This window comes from Choloepus didactylus, chromosome 19 (genome assembly GCF_015220235.1).
Source record: "Choloepus didactylus isolate mChoDid1 chromosome 19, mChoDid1.pri, whole genome shotgun sequence".
NCBI lineage: Eukaryota > Metazoa > Chordata > Mammalia > Pilosa > Megalonychidae > Choloepus > Choloepus didactylus.
The window spans coordinates 37,328,696-37,341,712 of record NC_051325.1 but is presented as its reverse complement, the minus strand read 5'-3'; the positions used below and the strand labels follow the sequence as shown (position 1 = coordinate 37,341,712).

Below are 13,017 nucleotides of genomic sequence, written 5' to 3'. Positions count from 1 at the left end.
ACAACGGTATCTCTCAAGGTGATTATGGGAAGAAGTGAGTTCATATATGCTAAATGCTTAGAACATTTAGTAAATACAGCAAATGGCCAAAAATTTCACCTATCATCATCAAGACTTCTGGACTTGCTGCTGCTTCTGCCAATAACTGTCTTCTCTCTGCCTCTTCTCTGACTCCACAAATCTCTTCTCTTCCTGGCATATGCCTATTTTTTCTTGAGGTCTAGGCTAAGCCTTCTCCTCCTCCAAGAAAGCCTTCTCTTACACTCCAAGGCAGGGTGAGAAATCACTGCTCTGTGCTCTCATGGTGCTTGCTCCTATCACAACACATCTCACAGTGCCTGTTTCTTTGATTGTCTTCCTCACTAGGCCATATAAACCTAAAAGACTGGGAACAAGTCTTCAAGCTTAGTATCAAGTCTGTCACACAACAGATATCTAGTAATTGTTCAGTCAATGGAAAACTTTCCAGTAACAAGGTGTCCCATAAATCAGATGGTCCATAGGTAGCCAATTCAAATGTTGGCCAGGTGGCTGCTCTAAATGACTTTAAGGCCTCTCAACTACAAGATTCTATCCAACAACTCAACACTCTCTGATCTCCCTGGTCATACACAGGGGTTTGGGCTTAAGTAGGCAGTGAGCCACCCGATTTTTAAGGAGAGAGAGATATGATCAGATCTGCATCTACTGCCCTATTACCCATCTCTGGAACTCCTCCCTGCCCCCAACCCCTGTGGGCATCAGGACAAAATTCCAACTACCCTTCACAAACATACAAATAATACCCCCCTCCCCACTACCAAATATACAGATTCAGACACCTGTAAGCAGTGAGGATCCATAAACACCCTCCAGGAACCCCAAAGCTAGTATCTCCTGTGTGCCTTTATAGAATGGGGAGGTGGGAGAACAGAGAGGGAGCATTTCATAAAGGTAATCTACTTAATCGTTCACTAATAGTTTGATCCAAACTGACGTCAAGCACTATTATTTTGATCACTGCAACCACATAGGTCCAAACCCTGGATAGTCAGAAAGGCAGGCAAGAATGGGAAGTCATCTGGGTTTTATTTCAAGGGTGGATGGTCTCTTCTGAAGGTAGAGAAGGGGCCAGCAGACATCTCCAAAATAAGGCTTCAGTGATAAGCCTCAATCCAGAGGGGAGAAAGGGGGTAAGAGCTTAGCTTAACCAGATGTACAACCAGGCACGGGTTTCTTGCTGACTGCAAGCCACACCCTGCTGCGGCTGCGTTTACAGAGCACCCTGAGGTTAAGGTAGACACTAAAAGCACCAGCTTTAAGGTTATACTATCTGCAATTTGAATCCTGTCTGTGTCACTTTCCAATTACATGACCCTGAGCAAGTCATCTAACCTCTGTAAACCTGTTTTTTCTTCTGTAAAATAAGGATAATAATAGTATCTAATTCATAGGGTTGCTATGAGAATTAAAAGAGACACAGACATACAGTGCCTGGTACACGACACACACTGAATAAGTGTTAGGTATTATTACTAATACTACAAACCACTTTTCACAGCTATTTTCTCATAAGCCCACAACAATCCTGTGAGTTTACCGTTAAGGAAACTGAAGCTTGGAGTCACAATGGACAGCTCATTTGATAATGCCAAATCAAATACTCGGTGAGAGGTGTCCTGACCCAACTCTTGTTAACTGTGTGACCTAAGGCAAGTGCCTTAACCTTGCTGTAATTCAATTCCCTCATAATAAAACAGAAATACAAACCTAGGTCTGTGAACTCCCTCACAGAAATGGATTAGAAATGAAATCAGATAACGGTTATGAAGTGTGTTGTAAACCATAAATACTGTAAAATAAAAGTGGCAACTTACAAGAGTGGTTTATCTGTGGACAAAACCTGGCTTTTTAATGCTAAACCTGAGGCATGGAGTGGCGGGGACTACAGAACTTCCTTGGGATTTCCATTCACTCAAGACTCCTGGTCTGCAGGCCAGAATAAGTGATTAAATGTTCTTTCATGAGGTAGCATGGTATAGTGGAAATTAAAACTACTGAACTGAGGGGCAGAAGACTGGAGATTCTAGTTTTGATTCTGTCTAAGGCAGTTTTAATTTAGACAACTTACTGTCAATAGGGAAGGGGGAAAAGTTCCTACATACCATGATTCCTAAACTCAGAATCTCTGGGGTGCAGAGGGGGAAGGCAGAGGGAACACAGCACACCCACCACCAGACACTAAAGGATTGAGACAAACTTCAAACATCAGGGTAGGACCTCTGTTCCTAAGAGACTCAAGACCTGGCCCATGAACTCCCCTGCCTGATTTTCATACTCTTCACACCCGGGTTCAAACATACTGGAAAACTGAAACATTTCCCAATGCTAATATTAGTTCACTTTAACCCTCTGGGCCTTATCTGATAACAGAAATAAAACCCTATTTGAAGGCAGAGTTGAAGCAGATTACTAGTCACTGATCACCCCCAATCCCTAGGATCTATAAGTCTAAACACCACAGAGAAATGCAAGGTTTGGGGGGCAGGGGAATAATGGGGGAGGAACATTCCATGAAAAAAATTAAGGCTGGGCCTCACTCTAGACTTACACCTTCCTGGAGCCAAAGTCCTAGGGATCTTCAGTTATGCTTGTGACCTGGAGTCCCCTGCACCCATCAACTTCTAGAGAAAGCACTACCAAGAAATTCATCCTACCCTCCTTTCCCTCAAAGTTTTGGTAGCCCAGAATAGAATTTCATGTATAGTAAGTAGAAAATGGCCCAAAAGTCAGGAAGTTATGCCTCTAACAAATGGTGTGACCCAGAAATAAACCCCTTTGCACTAGGAATTACACATGCTCTCATCAGGAAATTAATAACAGGTATTAGCACCACTGCTTTACACTTCTGTGGCTATGTGATTTGGAGCAAATTATTTTCTGTTGCGTCTTTATTTCTGCTTCTGTAAAATGGTAGTAACTCCAGAAGCCCATCGTGAGCATTAGATGAAAAAACGCTTATGAAATACCTAGCAAAGGGCCTAGCAAACGATCATGTCTCATTAAATGTTACCTGTTGATATTAAACAGTTCTTTCATGTATTAGTTCCCTCACTGAATCATAAAGACCCTGTGAGACGAGTTTCATTCTTTCCCCCCAAACTGAGGCTTGGCCGCGAAGGGGACTGCGTGAAGTGCGGAATACCGCCCCAGCCCGAGGCCTGTGGCTATTCTTCTCCAAGCCCGAGGTGTGCAACAAGCCCAAGATGGGCAGAGACAGGAGCCGAGACGCTCAGGCCCGGAGATCGAGTCAGGGCCAGTTTTACCCGCCTCCAGGATCTCCAGACCCAGCCCGGGGGGAGAGAAAGGGGAAGCCGGAAGAAGCCCGGGGCCAGGGCCCGAGCCAGGGCCGGACCCGCCCGAGGCCTTCCCGGCGCGGCCTCCGCTCCCCCACCTCCTCCCCTCGCCGGGGGGGGCGGGGCGCAAACACAAAAGACTCCAACTTCCGAGCGAGCGCGGGCCCACCCCGCCAACTCCTGGCCCAGGCCCGGCCCGCGGAATGGAAGCGCGCAGGGAATGCCAGGACAGCCGGGAGCCGGAGCGGAACCGCCAGGGCGGGCGACACGGGGCGGCGGGCTCAGATACCGGAAACGTGCGGAAGTAGGGGGCCTGGAGTTACTCGGAACTCCGGGAATGGCCAGAAAAAGAGTTTCTAAAAATAGGCAAAGGCCCGCCGGAAGAGGTGAGCGACCGAAAAGAAGCAAAGAAACCCCCACACACACTCCTCAGGAGACGCCCGCGGCCCCCACTCACCCGCGCCGAGGTCTGGAAAAGCGCGGCGCGGAAGGAGGCGGTTCCGCCGCACTCGGAACGGAAGGAGGGGAGGGAAAGAGGAAGACGGCCCCGGCCGCTGCGTGAGAAGGCTGAACACAAGCGCAGGAGTCGCTGCTGCAGCCGCCGCCGCTACCGCCCCCACAGCTTCTCACGCCTCCACCTGCACCGCACCCGCGCCGTTCGCGCGCCCAGCCACACTGACAGCGGCGCGAGCTCCGCAGCCGCGAGTCCTTCCCTTAGCCTGCACCACTGAGGCGCGCACGGATAGGGGAGCCCTAAGAGGTTTCCTTCAGCTTGGCCCCTCCCATCGTTCCGGTCCTAACCCTGGGCCTTCCCTATCCTCCTCCTCTGTCCTCTGGTAGTGTAAGATGACACAAGTGCGAGGAGTCTGAAGCCCCCCCCAGGCACAGCCGAGACCCCCAGCCTCTTAGGCTCTCCCCACCCCCTCAGCTCGGCTTTGGAAAGGTCCAGAGCTTCGGCGGGGAGAGACGGAAGGCGGGGCCACGGAGGGACCGGGTAGGAGGAGGGATGGCGGTGGGAGCGTGGGGGCGGGGCTAGGGCGGGAAGAGGGATTAGCTTCTACCAGTATGGAGCCGAAGGCACTAGAAGGATGGTGCATTCCTAAGAAGAGAAGCGCAAGACAGGTAAGGAAAGTAGTGGAGGCTTCGGAGAGCATGGAGTCAGGACAGAGCTAGAAAGAAGGAGAGGCTGTGTCTAGAGAAGAAGTCACGGGTGGACGAAGGCCAGGCGAGGCAGGAAGGAGAAGGGGCCTTTGAAAGGGAGGGAGTCAGAGGCGGGGTTGAGAATCCGAAAAGGAAAGATTGAAGCGGGACAGAAGGAGGCGGGCCCGGAAGCGGAGCAGGGAGGAGGGGGCCCAAAGGTGACCACTCTGTGGAGGAGCCGGAAGGAGGCGTGGACTAAGGGAGGATTGAGTGGGTGGCGCTTGATGTTGGCAGGGCCTGAAGATGGGGCTCAAGCAAGTCTGCTAGGTGCCCTAGGGATCCGGAAGAGAGGAAGTGGGGAAGAAGCACAAGATCCTTTTAACTTTCAGCTTCAGTTTGGGCACTTGGACTGGGTAAGGACCGCCTCTTAATGTCTAAGCTGGGACCAGGCGGAGAGGCTGCGGTGAGGGTGATCTGGGGAGGACTTAAAAAAAAAAGTTAAATTCAAGTCCCTTTACCCTTCTGGATGCAGGAAATGCTTTATAACTTGATCTGGATGGTGCTTCTCCCTCCTAAACATCTCTGCCGTTGCACCTCTCACCTGAATCAGTGTTCGGGCCTCCAGAGTCGCCGAACCCCAGTCCCCAGCCTCCACAGAAGAGCCAGAGAGTTTTTCTAGGAGCACAAGAGGACTAGGGCCCCTCAATCTTCAGCTATGGACTTCCTTGAAGACTGGGAACTGACAAGAAAATTTCTCCATGCTTCATCCAACCTGGCCTGTGATTTCATGATTGTATTTTTCATATCGCTTGCCCCAGAATCTGCCTGCAAAACGGGATTGTCTTCTCTGAGCAGAGGTAGAATCGAGAGCTGTGGCTCTGCCAGATGTTATATCTCCACGGGTGTGTAGGCTGGAACTAGATTCTGGAGGAGCTCCTTTCTTCGCTGAACTTGACAGCGGGAATCACTGAATGATTTTGAGCAGAGGGTGCTTTGGTATGATCAAGTGTCTAGGTTGGAAGAACCCTGAAAGGTAATCTGGTCCAACTCCCCATGTGATAATTGTTTCCTCCCTAAATTATACCTGCCGAGTAGCTGTCTTACATTTATGTGTGTGCCTCTAGTGGAAAGGCACTTACTACATCCTTAGTCCTGTGTTCTGTCACTGGACATCTGTAGCCATCGGAATGGAGCTACCGTTGACTGCTTACTCCATGCCAGACTTAAATTATTTAGTTTAATCCTCCCAACAATCCTACAAAGTTGGTTCTGTTTTTAGCCATTTTGTGGTCAAGGAGATGTGATATGGTTATATTTGCTCATAGATAACAGGTTAAGGAACCAGGTTTTGAACTCAGGGCTTTCTGAGCCCCCAGGCATGCATTCAACCCCTTCCTTTCTCCACCATTGGAATTAATTCTGCCCCCTGTGCTTACCATGATAGGGCCAAATCCATCTTCAGAGATTTGACAAGGATGTTTGTAGCACTTCAGTGCTAAGATTAAGAAAATGGATTTGAAGGAGGGGAGAATGGACTATCCAACAGGTATCCTCATTTAAGGCAAAGAATGAAGGCAGATTAGGAAGGAAGGTGAATGAAGAGGAAGGAGCAGATAAGTCAGGGGATAATCAGCAGGACCTAAAGAAGGAGCAAGTAGAAATGGGATGTTAAGAAGAAAGAAGTCATTGAGGCAGACACGGATTTCTCATTAGGGCAGAGGTTGCAAGCTCAGATGCCTACAGCACCAGGAAGTTACCAAATATGAGCAAAATGGACCAGGTGTAAGATAACAGGGAGTAGTAGAGGCTGTGGCAAGCAGGGATTTCATGCCTTGCTAAAGGAGGCCGCTAATACTCATGTGGGCCCCCAGTGTTCCCAAGTCTTTCACCCTTGTTTAAAAAAAAAAAAAAAATTTTTTAATCCAAATTTTACATGAAATCACCTGGTTTTAAAATATGGACAACTAATTCAAATTTAAAAAGAAAAAGCACTGTGCAGGCCAAAAGACATCTTCAGGCTGGGTTTGGACTATGGGCTGCCAGGTTGTGCCTTCTAATCTATTTGGGTCCAAGCTCCCTGCCCTCTACTCACCAGCTGTGTGATCTTGAGCAAATTAATTCACCCTTCAAATCCTAGTTTTCTTATCTGCAAAATGGGGATAATTAATTCCCTACATCATAGGGTTGCTATAAGGAATTTTTTTTAATAAGATGAATGTATGTAAAGCACTTAGCACAGTGCTTGACATAGAGCAAACACTAAGTAGGTATTATCATTGATATGAAAGTTATTATTCTTTCTCCTAATCATGAGCTATTAGAACTGAAAAGATTCTCAAAGACACCTCACCCAGAAATTGTCAAACTTGTTAAAGCTTTAGAGCTTTCTTTTTTTGGTTTGTTTTGTTTTCTTTTATTTAATTTTTTATTGAGGATATATACACACACATATACCATAGAATGTGCCATTTTAACCATTTTGGGGTGTACAATTCTCTGGCCTTAATTACATTTATGATGTTGTGATACCATCATTGCCATCCATTACCAAAACTTTTGTATCACCCCAAACAGAAACTCTGTACCTCATACCCTCTTTTAACCTCTTTTAAGAGCTTTCACTGAAAAGTAGTGCATAAATAGATGGGGGAGGGAAGAAGGCTCTGTTTGAAGTGTGAGAAAGGATCCGAGTCCTGCATACTAGGTATCCCCACCCTAGCCAGAAACCACCCTTTTTATGCAGCAGTCTCTCCACAAAATCCCAGGGTGTTGCAGAACTTAGTTTGAGAATTGCATTCTATTCCAGGTCCCATTTTACAGATAGGGAAACTGGCCCAGAAAGTTGCAGAAATTTGCTTAAGGTTCTGCGGAAAGTCAGTGGCAGGGAGGGGTACCTGCCTCTCAGGCTAATGTATTTTCCACTGAGACGCACTATCTATCTCCTGCCTGCCTGCCTGGTTGGAAATAAACCCTCTCTTGGCCCCTCCCTGACTTGGGTGAGGAGTAGTCTTCCTGGCATTGCTCCAAAGCCTAGGGTTATAGCCAGGGTCCTTAGTTTAAAAAATGAACTCAGGCTAACAGAAACAGAAAAGCAATTTATCAGAAGGGTATCAGGAAGCTCCCAGAACTGATGGGAAGAATGGAGAGCCAGGCTCAGAAAATGAGCTGAGAACTTAGATGTTGCCAGGGTCCTCTCTCTCTTCTGAGCCTTTTTTCCTCAAGGCTGGAAATGGCCACAGCAGCTCATGACTCTCAGCTGCTCCACAGAGAGGGACTAAGACCTTCAGTTTCAGCTCTCAAGGACAAAATGTGGGGGAATGTCTTTGATTGGTACAACATGGGTGGGTGCCCGTCCTATGGCTGGGGTGGGGAGGGGGGAGTGACTGTCCCAGCATGAGCCAGATGCCCACTCCTCTTCCAATCATTATGAATAGGGAACTGTGATCTATAAGGAATGGCAAATCCCTTTGGAACCAAATGGTCAGAGAAGAGAAAGAATCATTTCCCAAAAGACAGAGTTTATGGTTCTGGGCAGATTAAATAATAGATGTTCATTACACATTCCCAGAGTTATCCCTGTCAATACATTATTCACTGCCCAGTTCTCATCATTCCTTCTCTGCTCAAAATCCTTCAATGGCTCCCCATTGCCAACAACATGGGTCAAAAACTCAAAGGCCTATAGGAGTAGGAAGTAGGTTAAAGTGAAACAATAGAGTAGTTGGCACTGTGGTGAACTGAAGAGCACATGCCATGTAAATGGTAGCAGGTGTCTCTTAGTTCTTGCTAGAACACAGCAGTTCCTGCTACAACACAGAGGCTGAGATGCAGGATTTTTCAAGAGAACCCCCGAATCTAGATTTTTATGTAAAACATTCCAGTGTTTAAATGTTGACTCAACTATTTTCAAATAACCCTATGCCAGTCAAATAAATTATGTCTGCAGGCCAATTGTGGACTGTGGCCTGAAAATTTGCAATCTCTAGTCTTTTGGATGAAGTCTGTAATTAGACACCTTTGGGAGTGTGTTTTAGTTGTCTATTGCTGCATAACAAAACAAAACAAAAGCCACCCCAAAACTTAGTTGTTTCTCAGATTTTACATGTTGACCAGGTGGTTCTGCCCCACATGGTGCTGGCTGAGAAAAGCTTTCTCCCTTCTCTACTTCCCCATATTCTATTCCTTTTTTCAAGACCAATGCTGTCTCCTCCATGAAGCCTGCTTTATCTCCCCTGCTACGCACACTTGCCACTAACTGAGTCTAAATGAAATATTTTATTCTCCCAGCGTTTTTGCCTTTTGTAACTATCAGAGCATGCATTCAGCACACCCATAGGGTGAAGGCCTGTCTTGTTCATCTTTGTATCTTTCCATTGTAGTCACACAGAAAGCCTCCATAAGTGCTGTCAGATTGGATTGAATTGAAGTGAACTTTGGAAATGTTGAGTCTAACTTGCCCATTTTACAGATAGAGAATAATACCTAGAGAGGGAAACACACATCAAGTATGCTGCAAGCTGACCATCAAAAGAGTAACAGAGTCAGGGCTAGAGCCTTGCCTCTCGATTCCAGTTCCTATGCAAGTTACACCCTATATTTGATTCTTGGAAATACAGATGTCTGGGACTTGGATGGAAGACATTTCTCATCTCAGATGTACCTACTGGTAAGACTTAACCAGGAGACTGGCTCACCCAAATATTTAGTAATTGATGACATCAGAGTCATAAATCAAATGAACAGGCCTTGGTTCTAACCCCAAACCTGCCACTTACTGGGCAAACTCCTCAAGTTCCCTAAGGCCTAATTTCTCTCTCTTTAAAATGGGCATAAACTACGTTTTCCTTATAGCATTGTTGTGAAGACTAGAAATAACATCCCTGATGCATAGAAAGCACTCAAGAAATAAGCTCTTAAAATGATTATTACTGATTATGAAGATGAAAACAAGAGCTCTGATTTCTCAAAGGGAAGAGAATCATCTCTGAGATTGATCCCTTGGAGAACATAAATCCATATATTTTCCTTCCTAAACCAAGTCCCTGGAGGAGCTTCCCCAGAAGAGAACCTCAGAATCATTCTAAACCCACAGAGAGAGGAAGGAAAGAAAATAATTTTCCTTTTGGTAAAGAAGACCTGAATTTCTAACATGGCTCTCTGCAGAGGCACCAAAAGGGGAGACAGAAAGAAAACAAGGTAGCTCTTAGGGTGGGCAAGGGTAGGAACAGAGGAGGAGAAATGGAGGGCAGGAAAGAGGGAGGTTTGGCAGGCTGTAACTCTCTCTTCCTCTCCCTGAGCCTTGCTCTGCTTTCCTCACCCCAAACTCTGCCCCATCCCATTGCCATGTTGAGCTCGGTTCACATACAGACATGTTGGTGTAAGGCCTCCAGCTTTGAGACAGGATTTAGAAGAACTATCCTAGCTGAGAGGGAAGGAAGTACACGTGGCAGAATCAGTGAGTCCCAGGACAGCAGACAGCATGCTTGGTGGCTGGGAGGGGGCAGGGAGGGAGACCTCAAGGTTATGAGGGAGGCTCTCATAGGTCAATGCAAGGTCATGTTGTGTGTCTCTTGGTCCTCAGCTCAGCGCTTGGCCCTTGTCTCTTCTTTCGGCCTTGCCACTGGGTCTCCAAATTCATTTTTTATCAGACAAAAGACAGGCTGGCATCTTTAAAGTATGGTCTTCACTAAGTAGGGAGCAAATCACTCCAGACCTTTCCTCCCAATGCCTCTCTCACCCCGGACTTCAAACTTTCTAATAGCGAGAGTACCCCCCCACCTCCACTTCCCAGTGACTCTTCCTGTGCCCCTCATTGTGGTCCATGAGCTGCACCACCAAGATCACATGCAGCTGTGTTAATTCAAATTGACATTAAGAGCTCACTTGCTCAAGCAGAAGCACATTAGAAGAAATTATAAATGAAGAAGGTTTTGTGTCTGTGGCATTTATTCTAATGAGAAAAACCATCTCTAGAGCATCTTACTCAAAAAGGATTGGATGCCCAGGAAATGACCATGAGGCCTCCGACCCCACCCCCCACCTCCCAGTATTCAGAAGGGTCACACACACCTTGCTTTGGTCCTGGTCTCCCAGGTGCATTTCTGCAGGTGTTGTCCATCACATTCCCCCACGTGTTCTCTATCTCGTTCTCCAAATCCACTTCTCCATATTCTTTTAAGAATTCTCAGCCAGATGTTGGTATCTGAGCTCTCAGATGTTCTTATTTATTGTACCTCAGGTATTCTTGACCAGGTGGCCCCTAGAGCTTCTCAGCTTTGGATCCAAGCAGGAGACCCCGAGACCAAGAGAATCCCAGCTGGAGTAGAGAAGCAGCTACCCAATTGTCCCCAGGTGTCTATATTTCTTTAAATAGTGCTCTAAAGGGCAAATCATGTTTTTCTGGGTAGTAATGGATGGTTGTAAATTATAGGTACTGCTTTTCCCTGTACAGTATCATTTCCCCTTCTTGGGATTAGGGCCTGAATTTCCTATCAACCCCCACTCCCATTCTCGGTCCAGACCATAAGAAGTGAGAATACTAAACTCAGACTGCCTGCATTTGAATCCTGGTTCTGCCATTTATCAGTTGGTGAACCTGGGCAGATTCCTTAACCTCTCTGCCTCTCATTTAAGAAATGTGGAGAAACTAAGATGGCGGCTAGCTGAGACAGGGCGAAAAAAACGCCTCCGTGAAAAACACTAGCTAAAAACCAGAAAGTGACCTAGAATACCAGTTACAGCGATGCGCCAGCTGGACGAGGGCTCCTAGCTCCAGAGGGGCCGTATACTTCGTGAAACTGGGAGTCAGCATTCTGAAACGAGTGAGTAAGCTGGCTGGAAGACCCACAGCCGCGCAGCAGGCTGGGGAAGCCAGGGTTCAGCATTTGGAGACCAGCTGGCTCTTTAAAAAAAAAAAAAAAAAAGGAGTGGCTCCAGCAGCAATTGTGGGAACCGTGCAGTGAAACACAGCAAGAGGGGGCTGGGCCGGCCTCTTGGTGTCTGGCCGGGAAGATAGCCCACAGCAGATACCCTTGGGTTTGGGGAAACGGGGGGGAGGGGGAGAGCCAGAAGCAGAAAGAAACCCTGTGGCTCACAGCTGGCCCCCCGGAGGGCTGGATAAACTCCTGCCCGGGGCCATGCCCACAGCCCAGAGGCCCGCCAGTTGTCCCAGAGCTGGGAAGGAGGAACTGTGTGAGGAGGAGGGGGCTGAGATGCCCCGTTCGGCCATTTTTGCTTCGGGTGGGGAGTGCGCTGCTGCATGGCCCGGCGGCCCGGGGCTTCCCTTGTGGGACGGCGTGCACTGGTGACGTAGCACAGCATTCCCTCGGCTGAGCTCCTGGAGGAGCGCGGCTGGGAGGGGGGATCCGCTCGGAGAACCCAGGGACGCTACGCCAAGTCCGGTGGTTTATGGATCAGCGAGAGAGAGGGTCTGGGGCTGAACTGAAATGAAGGCTTAGACTCTTGCGGCGGCTTTGAATCTCCGGGATCCTGGGGGATTTGAACATTAGAACTGCCCTTCCTCCCTGGCCACCCGTACACACACCCCACATTCAGGGCGGACAGCTCCAGCAACACACCCAAACTGAGTTCTCCAACTGAACTCACAAGAATCATTTCCCCACACACCACGGAAACAAGGTTGAGAACTGACTTGAGGGATATAGGTGACTCACAGACGCCATCTGCTGGTTAGTTAGAGAAAGTGTATGTCACCAAACTGTGTTCCTGAAAAATTAGATCGATATCCCTTTTTCTTTACAACTTGAAAGAACCCTATCAAGCAAACCAAATGCCAAGAGGCCAAAAACAACAGAAAATCTTAATGCATATGATAAAACCAGAAGATATGGAGAATCCAACTCCAAACACACAAATCAAAATATCAGAAGATACACTATACCTCACAAAATTAATCAAAGAACTACAATCGAGGAACGAAAACATGGCAAAGGATTTAAAGGACATCAAGAAGACCATGGCCCAGGATATAAGTGACATAAAGAAGACCCTCGATGAGCATAAAGAAGACATTGCAAGAGTAAATAAAAAAATAGAAGATCTTATGGAAATAAAAGAAACTGTTGGCCAAATTAAAAAGACACTGGATATTCACAATACAAGACTAGAGGAAGCTGAACAACATCTCAGTGTCCTAGAAGTCCACAGAACAGAAAATGAAAGAACAAAAGAAAGAATGGAGAAAAAAATAAAAAAATCGAAATGGATCTCAGGGATACGATAGATAAAATAAAATGTCCAAACTTAAGACTCATTGGTGTCCCAGAAGGGGAAGAGAAGGATAAAGGTCTAGAAAGAGTATTCAAAGAAATTGTTGGGGAAAACTTCCCCAACATTCTACACAATATAAATACACAAAGCATAAATGCCCAGCGAACTCCAAATAGAATAAATCCAAATAAACCCACTCCAAAACATATTCTGATCAGACTCTCAAATACTGAAGAGAAGGAGCAAGTTCTGAAAGCAGCAAGAGAAAAGCAATTCACCACATACAAAGGAAACAATATAAGACTAAGTAGTG

General features: G+C 46.9%; 1 protein-coding gene across 5 annotated transcripts in view; it reads right to left on the bottom strand.

Moving 5' to 3' along the window:
* Window positions 1-4,020, bottom strand: part of RALY (RALY heterogeneous nuclear ribonucleoprotein) — a 137,981-nt gene extending 133,961 nt beyond the window's left edge. For 2 of the 5 annotated variants that reach the window (XR_005213019.1, XM_037811265.1), the window contains exon 1: window positions 3,793-4,020. The gene's annotated coding sequence lies outside the window, so the exon portion shown is untranslated. The remainder of the gene's footprint in view (window positions 1-3,792) is intronic. The other 3 variants (XM_037811264.1, XM_037811263.1, XM_037811266.1) reach the window with 3 other exon arrangements.
* Between the last annotated feature and the right edge of the window lie 8,997 nt (window positions 4,021-13,017).